A 12,409-nucleotide genomic window follows, 5' to 3' on the forward strand; every position below is an offset into this window, starting at 1 on the left:
GTTGATTGCTGAGCGCAAGTAATGTGAGCTCAACCCATTTTGAGGCACAATTCGGTTTTGACCGATCCCATTTTAAGACCCAATTTGGTTTTCTGCTAAACCCATTTTGAGGCACAAAATGCTACCACCGGACTATCTGGTGAATGCAATCTTTAGAAACTCTAGACTTTAAGCTTTGTTCTCACCAGATAAATCAGTGTAAACAAATTGCTAACGCTAGAGTTTTATGTTTATGTCGTACAATTACTCTAAAGCATTTCGGTAAATCCTTCTTAACACCGGATGTTCCTATGACCTATCAGAGTTTTGCTCTTTGTCCAGTGTTCACAATCTTCCACTGCAACTCCTATCCTCCATCTTCTATACACCGGATGATCTGATGATGACATCGGGGTATTTATCGGACTAAAAGTCAGAGAGTAAACTCTAATTTGGATTCACCAGATGATCCTGCATTTAAAACAAGCTATCACCGGACTATCCGGTGTTGGTATTAATTTTAACCTGAGCCAAATTTAAGTGTCAACACTAGTTTACAAGCCTTAATTTCATAGTTCATACGATTTACAATGGCATAGCTCCCATAGACCAAAATACAATAATAATGTTCACAGGCCCTAGATAGAATGAAATAGCTACAGGTTCATAGAATATATTGTCTACCATGCCTCAAAATCATGGAAATAGAAACCACAACAGTTCACCAAGAGTTGGAGCTACATCAAGCTGATAAGCAGAATCCAAAATTTTTAGGGAGTAGATGGACCCAACCCTGACTAAAGCTTAGCAGTTGACGAAGGAGGATATTAGTTTCTTGTGATGTCTTCTTCAAACTATCAATCTTTCCTGACTGGTTTTTCATTGTTGTTTTCTAATCTTGTGCCTGCTTCTTCAAGGTATCAAACTCTTGTTGCTGAGCATCAATTTGTTGTCGAAGTTCTGCTACTCCTTGTTTCTCGGTCTCAAGTTCAGCCTGAAGCTCTTCTACCAACAAAGAAACGCCACCTCTGAAGCTGTTCTTGGAAGCTGACCGAAGGCCCACATTTTGAAGAAATGTACTTGATTGTAGAACTTGAGAAACAGCTTCAGTAGCAGACTTTGGTTCATATCCATCTTGTACTGGTTTATCCATGATTGCTTCCATATCAGTCTAGTAATAGAAGGATTACAACTCAGACTTCCATCTTGTACTCAAATGTTTTCAAGTGTACTTCATGTAGAAAAGGGAAAAAAATGAAACAAGGGCTTACTTTGCTTTCTTTACTGCCTCACTAAAACCAATGTTCTTGCTGAAATGCCAATCCTTGAAAAGATCAATCGCGGTGGGCTCTACATATTTATGTTTGTCTTGCTTCTAAAATGACGTGCAACAATTTCAAACTGTTAGTTTGATACATGATCAGGATTTCATGAGTAGTGATAATAAACATCATTTGTTTAGTTTCTTACTATGACATGGGCATGTGCAATGTAGCACCGAGAGCCTGCTCGTTGTTGAAACCGGACATTCTCATAGTTCAGTTGGTTTTTGATACACTTATCCTGCAGATGATACATTTGCGTAAGATAGACTAATAAAAATACTAAATACTAAAAAATATTCTAAGGATTCTACTTTCATGAAAATACGGTACAATATTTAGAAGCAGCAATGCCATATATTCATGTGACATCCAAGAATGTCCAAACTTTATTAAACATAAAGTGTGCAGTTTAGCAGCAAACATCTTACTTAACCATTAATCTATATGTTCCGGTTCGTGCTAAATTCAAGTGTTCTGAAAAAAATAGTTTTTTGGTTGCACATTTTTTTTATCTGACTAACAAACAACATTTGTAACATAGGAGGAATCCAAATCTGAAACTCAGTTGAACAAGACTCATACCTTGTGCTTTGAGCTTGGCCACATCTCCACTAGTTCTCTCAATTAGGTGTCAGTCATATACTTCGTAGGTGATGCGGTTCTCACTTCATTTGCTAGTACACCATTGAAGTACAATTTTTTCAGCCTGAACCTCATCTGTCGTTGTCCACCCTTTAGCATATCAGCACATGTGTCGGTGTAGTAGGAACCAGGGGTCCCTAAGTCCCGAGACCGAGCCGACCATCCGCCACGCATCACGATCCCGCGAGGTCCACCCTACGAGATAAAAAGACGCTAAGTTCCGGGAGAAGGTGCTCGGGACCGCCGCCTCTGGTTCCCGAGCACCCCAGTTCCCCGATGATCCGCGAAGTCCAAGTACCAGGAAGGAAGTGCTCAGGAGAGAGTGCTCGGGGCTGCACGTGGCAGCCCCTGAGGACTCGGTTCCCCGAAGATTTCCCCCCAGTACTCGGGAGAGAGTGCTCGGGGCTGCACGTGGCAGCCCCCGAGGACTCGGTTCCCCGAAGATTTCCCCCCAGTACTCGGGAGAGAGTGCTCGGGGCTGCACGTGGCAGCCCCCGAGGACTCGGTTCCCCGAAGATTTCCCCCCAGTGCTCGGGAGAGAGTGCTCGGGGCTGCACGTGGCAGCCCCCGAGGACTCGGTTCCCCGAAGGTTTCCCCCAGTGCTCGGGAGAGAGTGCTCGGGGCTGCACGTGGCAGCCCCCGAGGACTCGGTTCCCCGAAGGTCTCACCGGAGTGCTCGGGAGAGGGTGCTCGGGGCTACACGTGGCAGCCCCCGAGGACTCAGTTCCCCGAAGGTTCGCGCAAGATCGTTCGACGACCCAAAGGGTCCCCTCGCCGGGGTGTCAGCCGGTCAAAGACGCGAATGCCGCATTTAATAGGCACGCGCGGCCTGACATCCTGACATTCTCAGCTGCCCACGCCCCAGTGTCAGACCCTGCCATGCTCTGACCGGGGGGCGTGGGTCCATTTAATGCACGGGTCCCGTCCCGTTCCACCCGGGTGCCTCGGGATAACGTTGCCAGAATCGAAGTGCTCCGCCTGCCACCCTGCCCCGGCAGAAGGACAAGACAGGGTGGGCGCACCGGGCACCTCTGCGGCTGCCCGGTGGGCCCTCTTAATGGCGTCGGGGGACCTCCACAGTGGCGGGTGGTCGGATACACGCCGCCATTTTCCGCCGCCCCTGTCACTTCGCCGAAGCGGAATGATGACGCCTTTCTCCGTGGCACGTTGGCACGGGCGCCCACTCTTTCCCATTCAGGATAAGTCGAGGTCGGCGCACCTATAAAAGGAAATGATGAAGAATACGTGAAGAAAAGACGGAGACGGAGAGGTTCACAGAAAAAAGCCCGACAACGCACCCGCTCGAACCAGCTCGAGCCAAGCTAGAACACGAGAGTCTCAAGCTCTCTGTAGACAGCTTACCCCTGTAATCAGATACATCCTTGAAGAATTCCCTTCAAAAAAAGATATAGCACTCACACAGGAGTAGGGTGTTACGCCTTCGTGCGGCCCGAACCTGTCTAAAACCCGGTACACCCATCTTTCTTGCACTAGGACGATCATCTCCCACCGGCCGCTGCATTTATTTTCCGCTCCCATCTATTTCCCTGATAAGCTCGTTCAGGATCATCCCCCCGGCCGAATCTTTAAAAAGGGGTCTCTCGGGATCCCTGCGACAGGAGTTCATCGTCCGACAACATGTATTTCCCACTGCCTTACTATTGGTGTCTATGGTAATTGGCCCTAGTAAAAAGCATGAACATCAAGAAAATAGAATGCAAATGATACAATGAACTTTGACAGAATAAGTAAAATAGAAATTGACTTCATTTTTGGCCAAGAGTTGATCTGCTTACAACAACTTTGCCAATGTAGTTTGTAAGACGAGACTCATTCTTCATGTACTCCTTCCAGTGTGGAAGGATTGGTATATGCTGCATAACTATGATCTCACCCTCTGATGCAAGCTTTGCAGCTTGCATAGGTGCCTCCGGCCGTCTCTTCCCTTCAGAAATATGGATTGCGGTCTTATTGCATAACCCTCTGCTTATCCTATCAAAATCTTTCCTCATTCTTCTTTCCCTTTGCCCTTGTTGCGTACTGGCAGTTGGTGCACCTGACAAAATTACATTCATAGAGTTAGTGTAAATCATTTAGTTGCTATTTGCAATAGTGTAAAGAATATTTGCCTTTCACGAAGGAGATACAATCACTTGCCTTCATCGCTCATCTGGATCTAGTCCTCATATTGGGTTGGACAATTAGCAGATATAAACGCATTGTATGCGGCAGTAGACAAGCTTAGGGTAGGCACTTCTTGTGGATCTAGAGTCGTACCATGGAAAACTTCCTCAGTTGAAGTCAATTCCCTTGTCTTCTGCCTAGTGACTCTAGTAGGTTGCTTTTGTTTCTCAGGTGCCACCAGTCTCTTTGATGCTCTTGTTCCTCCAATAGACATGCTGCCAATCTGCTTGGAACTCTTGTTAGGTAGATCCTTAGAAACTTGTCAGGCCTCAATAGGCAGAATACAAGAAGAATTAGATCCAAATTAAACAAATTGCATAATCAAAGCTAATGAGAAATAACACTACAACAGTGATATCACAAACTTGCACATGCAAAGAAGAATTAATACCTTATCAACTTTCTCTTGTTCAAAGTCCTCGTTCTCTTAAGGGTCATACAAAGAACCTGAATCTTCGGGACTACTACCCTTGCTCTTTGGAAATGTATTGTTAACTATTGCTGCTAATGTAGTGACATCAAGTCTTTGCAAAACTTGATTATTCCTCATCATAGTTTGAGCCCTCATTTTGCCACATTTGGTAAGTGGAGCTTATACGCAATCATATAAAACAAATAAGTATAAGATTATTTGTTTGAAATGCATGTAGAAGCAAGTCAACTCAATGTATGCATCCAAGTATATACCAGTAATGTGTGTGTGCAGTAAGCTGTAAATACAATTTCAAGTTAAATAGCACTATTGTGTCTGTGCATCCAATCTCTATTTGCATTTCAGTAGTATGAAGAATTTCAAATGCATAATCATCACTGTTTCAATATTTTGAAGAGAATGGTACAATTTCAGTTAATAATGATTTACACAGTAACTAATGTAAGCAACAATATTGATATACATTATTTAAAATAACATGCTAATTGGAGATGGCTCTGGCCTAATAGGCTGCTTGGCTGGGGGCCACTTTGATGGGTCAAACAAATAAGCTACAAACATATGAATTCAACATCCTTCAACATGTGAACAGACAAATCGAGGAAGCAAGCAAGATTAAAAAGCAAGAACAAAAACCAACGGCCCTAGTCTTTCATCAATCTACATCCTGCCAACTTCCGTTGAATTGGTGTCACCTTCTGCCCTGGTGCCATCAGGGTCTTGGGAGGGAGAGGGATCGGTCATCAGTGGTCATTGGGAGGGAGAAACGGACGGCGCAGGGGACGACAAGGGGAAGATTGGGGATGGCAGTGAGGGGAAGATAGAGGATAGGGCAGGGAACGATGAGGGGAAGACTGGGTATGGCGGCGAGGGGAAGATTTATATTTTACCGATTGCCCTTAGTTGTTTACCAAAACACCCTTGCTGTGGTGTGGCACATCCAGGGAAGATTTTGGGAATGCGGGCACAAAATAGACATTTCACATATCATTTTGGGTGGCTATCTGGTGTGGTGGCTTTTGGCGCATGAAATTTTGTAAAGCGAAATGTATGCAAAACAGAATTTTGGCGGGGTGGCTTTTCGTGGGCGGAGAGTGAAGTAAAACATGTGGGGGGGGGGGGATTTGCCGAATGTGAAGCTATGGAATTGTAAATAGGGATGAAAACGGAATGAATATGGTCCCGTCCCGGTATCGTATCCCTTTTTTCCAATCCATTTTCATTTTTTCCTGTTCTCATCTATCCCGTTTTCATTTCCGTCCAGCTGAAAAAATGTGAAAGTGAAAACAGTAGGTTGGTTTTCCGACCATTTCCGTTTGTTTTCATCCCTGGCGGACAATCCGGTGTTGTCATTGTTTTGTGCATAGTATTTAGATTATGTGCATTTGTCCAGCATTGTTTTTCAAAATCAGCAAAATGTCTGTTGCATAGAATCCTATTTGCAGTGCCTTTATCCGGCGATTTGTCCGGTGCTTACATCCTATCGTCCGGTGTTCTGCGTCTCATTTAAGCACTATTCCTCGAGCTCTCTGACTCTTTGTTTGGCGTTTTCTTTGGTTATGATGTGCGTTTGCCCGATCTTCCGAAGGTAATATGATAAATCGATTAGTGGAGTTTCGACGTTGATAATCCAAAGGCTCCGATCAGAACAGATCAAGAACCCTCGCAACCACTACACCACTACTCCGTGGTTATCAACCATGCGAAGACGCGGTTGACCTCGCCGAACGCTTTTCCTGCAAGCGAATTGAGAACACAAGCAAGAACAGGTAGATGCAATCTGAATATTGATAATTATCAACAAAGTACTCGAGTTTGGGGTTAACAAACCGATAAATGGTGAAACTGCATTAAACAGTATAATCTAAGATAAACCCAAGCCTAAACTATGATGGCTATTGTGTATATATAAGGTGGCATGAGGAGGTCGACCTAGGGTTGTGCAACCGTGGAGAGAGGCGTGCACAACCTGGACTCCAACTCCGACACGATTACAAAACCCGGTAGAGTTCAAAATAATGACGCAGCACCTTATTCTTTACTCTGACTAAACTATAAGGAATATTTGTTCGAGCTCATATCCATTGGAAAGGGCTCATCGTAAGCTTTCCAGAATGTCTAAGATTGCCTAAAACGGACTTCGTATGAGAGAGTTATGCCCGTTTTACTGACGTGTTGTCCTGAAACTCGACTTTGACCACGACCATGACTTTGACCACGACCATGGCTAAAGCTCAGCCTTGAGTCCGAGTAGACTTGGCCTTCGAGGAGTGATGTCCAAGTAAGGTTGTGGGGCTTATCCCACATTCCAATGCAATAAAATATCACAAGAATTTAGTAGTAATCCATCCAAGGAAACATGAACAGCAAGGAACGAGTTCACCTGGTGGTCTAATTGTCGTGCACGTGCTCTTGTAATTGGACCTAGTATGCTTTGAGGATTATTGGTGGTATTGATCGTATCTGAAGGAGCCATGTGCTCATCAGGTGAACCTTCCGGTGTTATCGTTTTTCACGCCCCACATGTCATATCATTTGACTCATATTGACCAATCGCTCCACATTTCATTCAAGCGCATGTACACCGCCACTCATCCGCGCCGCCTTGCCACCTCTCGCCGTTCTACGCTGATTGCGACCATGGGGGTCTGCCTCACCACCCTCTCTCATCTCCGGGCACTACTACAGAATGAGTCATCCAAAATAGTTTATAACACCTCATCCTCCATGGTTTTGCAACCATTTCCACTATAGTGTTTGTGATAAGAAGAATTAATAGAAACAGGTGCAGGACCGTTTTGGACAGGTCATTATCGGACTCGGTTCCTAGATAGAGCCATTTTGGATAGGCAATTATCAGACACGATCCAATATGAAGCCATTTCGGATAATGGCATTATTGCACACGGTTCTAGTATGGAGCTATTTCTGATAAGTTCAATATCAAAAACGGTTGTATGTAAGAACCATGTCCGATACCCCCCCCCCCCCCTCAAGTGAATAATTTTTGGTACTACAGTTATCTCGATCTCACTCAATACATGCATACAATTAGAAGACAACCAAAACAATTAGGAGATGATGATAATGCATTCATACAATTTATTTACAAACACAAAAGCAGTTCACACGCATACATAAGCTATATACAAACACAAAGTAGTTCACAAGTTAACACGCATCAGCTATATACAAAGATAAAAGTAGTTCTCTGATTACACTAATTGAACAAAGGATTTCCACCCTACCTATTAGGCTTCTTCACCATCTTCAAGGATCCATCATCACCATCCTTCCTATATTTTAGCAGTACCATTGCAAAAGATTTGTCTTCAAGAAACACCTCACTATTGTCTGGGTTTGGTTCCATTCTGACTATCTCATTTATCATCTTGAACCCGATAGTATTCTTGGGCCCAAAACATTTGCCCTTATTCAATAGACAATGACGATTAAACCCAATCTTGCAATTCACAAATATATTTATATTTTCATGGAAAGCAATAGAGAAGTTCCCTTCAAGGATGAAAGATTGGAGAACATGGTTCACTAGAGAGTAACGGTCAATAGTGGTGGCCCTCACAGCAGCGAAAAATACATACTCAACCTTACCAAAATTGATACCAAGCTGACGAATTGTCGACTTAGGAATTTGGACAACACCATCCCTTAGGAGCCTAAGATCACTAAGCAAACACATAGTTTCGATCAGCTTCATTTGTGCTAGATCAGAGATAGTCAATAGATGTACTGTGATGTAACTAAAGTAAAACTGGCGAAGCTCCACCAAAACATAAAAAAGAACCATTTTACTTAGGATACATACTACACACATATTGACATGTAACACTCACGTCAAATCCCTGAGCAATTTTAACATTCAACTCGGGTACAAATGGAAACCTAACCTATCATCCGTGACACAAATCTATATTGGGATTAGATCACCCCATACACTATGGGACTAAGATCAAAGATAGTGCGTTTGATCATTCCACAAACAAATGGACTGTGATGAGCTTAGTAGCATGAACACAATCATGGAAATGAGTAAGAATGGGAGACAGCATAAACAGCTTCCAGAAGCACAAAGTATTATTAACAAATATCAATTAAACATGCAATTGATGATGTGGTTAAGAAATAGGTACTACACATTCAAAAGTTTTATAACTTAAAGGTTATTTTAACAACAAGAAACGTCAACAAAGTTCACTGTTACAGGACAACCACAATTAATGAACATATATGTAATTAGGTCATGTGTCAAAGGAATGAAGCACCTGAAAATGTAACACTAGGATTGAACATGTCTATGGTATAAGATTAGGCAATGACACAACGTATAATACCAGGAGAGCCTATTTCTTGTCTTTGAAGTACAAACGAACATTTTCTACTTTCTTTAATAACTATAGGGGTTGAATAGGGTTCATTTAATTATTTCTTCATTGTGCCATTAGAATCATATTGACCATTGCTCAACATAGAAAATAATAGAATGAGAACATATGAATCACAACAATTTTTGCAATTCAAGAACAATATGCATGTGAAAAATCAAGTATAGAAACATTCATACAAAAGCTAGTCCACTCCAAATTTCCTTTATAAAAAAGTGATTAATAAAAACAATCGGTTCTGAACTCACTAAAATCAGACTGAAATCAGGCAAAGGCACATGTATTTATTTCAGCCTCAAAGAATGTCTAATTGCTAATTGCTCGTCACCTCCATAAAACCTAACACTTGCTAATTACTCATCACCTCCAATTCAAGAATATGCAATGAAAATGCATGTGGCCCTAGAACATTTGGTATCAAAGGAAGGAAGGGAGGAGCGGGTGGTGTACCTCGACAGAGATGGGGGCGGGCCGGACTCGACGACAACATAGGCGGGTGAATGGTCCTCCTCTACGGTCGACATTAGCCTCGGGGATGACTGCGATGATGATGGGGATGATAACAGCCTCAGGGATGACAGCGACGTCGATGGGGATAGGGACGAAGGCATGGAGTGGAGTGGAGTGGAGGGGTTGAGGGATTTAGATAGGGCAATGTGGAGTGGAGGGCGTGGAGGAGCGGAGAAGGTGGTGGCGTGGAGTGAAGGGAGCGAAGAGGTAGAGGAGGCGGCATGGAGTGGCAGTGCGTAAGGGACGAGGAGGTGATAGCATGGAGGGGCGTGGAGTGGAAGGCGCAGAGGGGCAGAGGAGGCGGCGTGAAGCAGCAATGCGCAGAGTGGGGGAGGCGAGGGTGATGCTGAAAATGTAGGGTTCACGAGCCCTCGGGCAATATGTAGGGTTGCAGCATAGGAAATGGCTCTTTTTCAAGGCCATTTCGGATATTATCGACATAACTCGAGAGCACCAAAGTCATTGTACGATACCATAATGTTGTAGGACGTGTGCATTGGGATGCCTGGCCTCCCATGGAAAATTGCAACATTCGCTACAGAACCCCAAGCGACGTGTGACCATTCACACCCTAAAACTAGTCCAGTCTATCGCATATAAATAAGGAACTTACCGTTGTCATCCTCAACATAACTCAAAACTTTGCCAACATTGCCATGTGGCACCCAACCAGCAAAGTTGATGACTCAGCGAAACCACAACGTGGTAGTCATGGATTGGGTAGACCTCCCATGGCTAGCCCTTCGTGCAATCATTGATTGCTTTGACGAGCCAAGGGACTTTGTTTCATTCAGAGTGAATTGCTTTGGGTGGTGCAACAACGTACGGGTCCCCTCCTTCGCAGGTCGTAAAATGCAAGTTAAGACCTTTGAGGGAAGCTATCTGATACGGCTCAACTGCAATAGAGATTCTATCAGCTTCATAAACCCACTGATAGGACAGGTGCTTAGGCTACCTCCGCTGCCAGAGTGGACCCGCTACCGCAACCCAAAGGGTTTCTTTATACGCCCAAAGCTAGGAGACGTCACCCCTGGAGGCACCATATATCTTCGAAGGCAACAATGGGCAATGGAACCTCCCCGGTCATGAAAACTAGATGGCATCCCTGAAGCTCCATAACAAGATCATGTTACAGAGCTGGGATGACACATGGTACATCCTAGACGGAGAAAGGGACTTCATGAGCCTTTGCAGAGGCTGTATTCACTTTCTCAAATGGCTCAATGACCAAGGTAGAGCCCAATGCTACATATGGCAGTTGGACATCGTGGCAAATACCCCAGCCATCGGACAGGCCATCCTCGTAGCACATCAATGGGTGTTGGGCACTTGGTTCATCCCAAGTCTAGAATAGGCTACCACGGCATCGCGATGGCGCCATGCATAGATATATTATATAGGTCACACATAAACCATATTTTGATGCCCATTAGAAAGTACTCGAAAGGTTGATGCAATCAGGCGATTAATGTCTTTTGTTTCTTTTTACACAGCATGATGGTGAAGGGCTATACCCTTTATCTAAATACATATACAATATTTTCCGTGTCCTTTGTTTCATAACAGGCTAAGTCCTACCATTTTTGGGAATTGACTTCAGCTGGTTGAAGGGGAGAGACCAAGGCCAGTGTATCACCTCACCGTCTAAAGATTCTTGGCTTCGGTCCCCCAAAGTCATAATAGAACACATAAACCAAACCAGTCCGAATCAAAATGTGCACACAATATAAATCAGTGTAAACAAAATACTAGCACCGGACTATCCAGTGAATGCAATCTTCAGAAACCCTAGACTTCAAGCTTTGTTCTCACTGGATAAATCAGTGGGAATAAAATACTAGCACTGGAATTTTATGTTTACACCGTACAATTACTCAGTAGCATTTTGAGAAATCCGTCTTAACACTGGATGTTCCAATGACCTACTAGAGTTTTGCTCTTTGTCCGGTGTTCACAATCTTCCACTGCAACTCCTCTACACCATCTTTTATACACCAGATGATCTGGTGATGACACGGGAGTATTCAGCAGACTATCCAGATGATCCTGCGTTTAAAATAAGCTATCACCAGACTATTTGGTGTTAGCATTAATTTTGACCCGAGCCAAATTTGAGTTTCAACACTAGTTTATAATCCCTAATCCCCTAATTCCATAGTTCATGCGATTAACAATTAGGGATAAAAACGGACGGGAATGGTCAGGAAAACTCCCTAACCATTTTCACTTTCACATTTTCTCAGCCGGACGGAAATGGAAATTGGATAGGAGAGAATGGGAATGATCGGGACATAATCAGATGGTCAAAAACAAACCAATCTAATCAGAATAATACCAGTATCGGTTGGGAGTCGAAAACACAAAACGGAAACACCAACCCATGACCAACCGTCAATGCTACTGGGAGCGAACCAACCGAGCTACAGCTCGGTCCTCAAGGCTTATGTTGTTGAATCTTTGTATCTTGTATTATTGGAGTCAAGTATTGATAAAAAATGATATGTCATCTGAATTGAAAAACATATGATATTTTTTGCTTTCACGTGACTTGCTGATTGGATTGGTTCGTTAGACTTATTAGTTTGGTGTTGTCTGAAAATCATATTAAACTTATACATGTTGACATGTCTTGATGGTTCTATGGGTCAGTGTTTTCATTTTTTGTTTTCAAATCCTGACCGATACCGGTATTGTTTTGATCGGATTGGTTCGTTTTCGACCCTCCAATTATATCCCGATGTTCCCATTCCCACATATCCCGTTTTCGTTTTCATTCGGCTGAGAAAATATGAAAGTAAAAACGGTTATGGGGTTTTTTCGATCGTTTCCGTCTATTTTCACCCCTAATTGTAAATTATATGAACTATGGAATTAGGGGATTAGGGCTTATAAACTAGTGTTTACAATCAAATTTTGCTCAGGTCAAAATTAAT

At 43.4% G+C, this 12,409-nt stretch overlaps 1 pseudogene; it reads right to left on the reverse strand.

Moving 5' to 3' along the window:
• Positions 1-721: 721 nt before the first annotated feature.
• Positions 722-4,344, reverse strand: LOC133910727 (uncharacterized; annotated as a pseudogene).
• Positions 4,345-12,409: the final 8,065 nt, after the last annotated feature.

Source organism: Phragmites australis, chromosome 3 (assembly GCF_958298935.1).
Source record: "Phragmites australis chromosome 3, lpPhrAust1.1, whole genome shotgun sequence".
NCBI lineage: Eukaryota > Viridiplantae > Streptophyta > Magnoliopsida > Poales > Poaceae > Phragmites > Phragmites australis.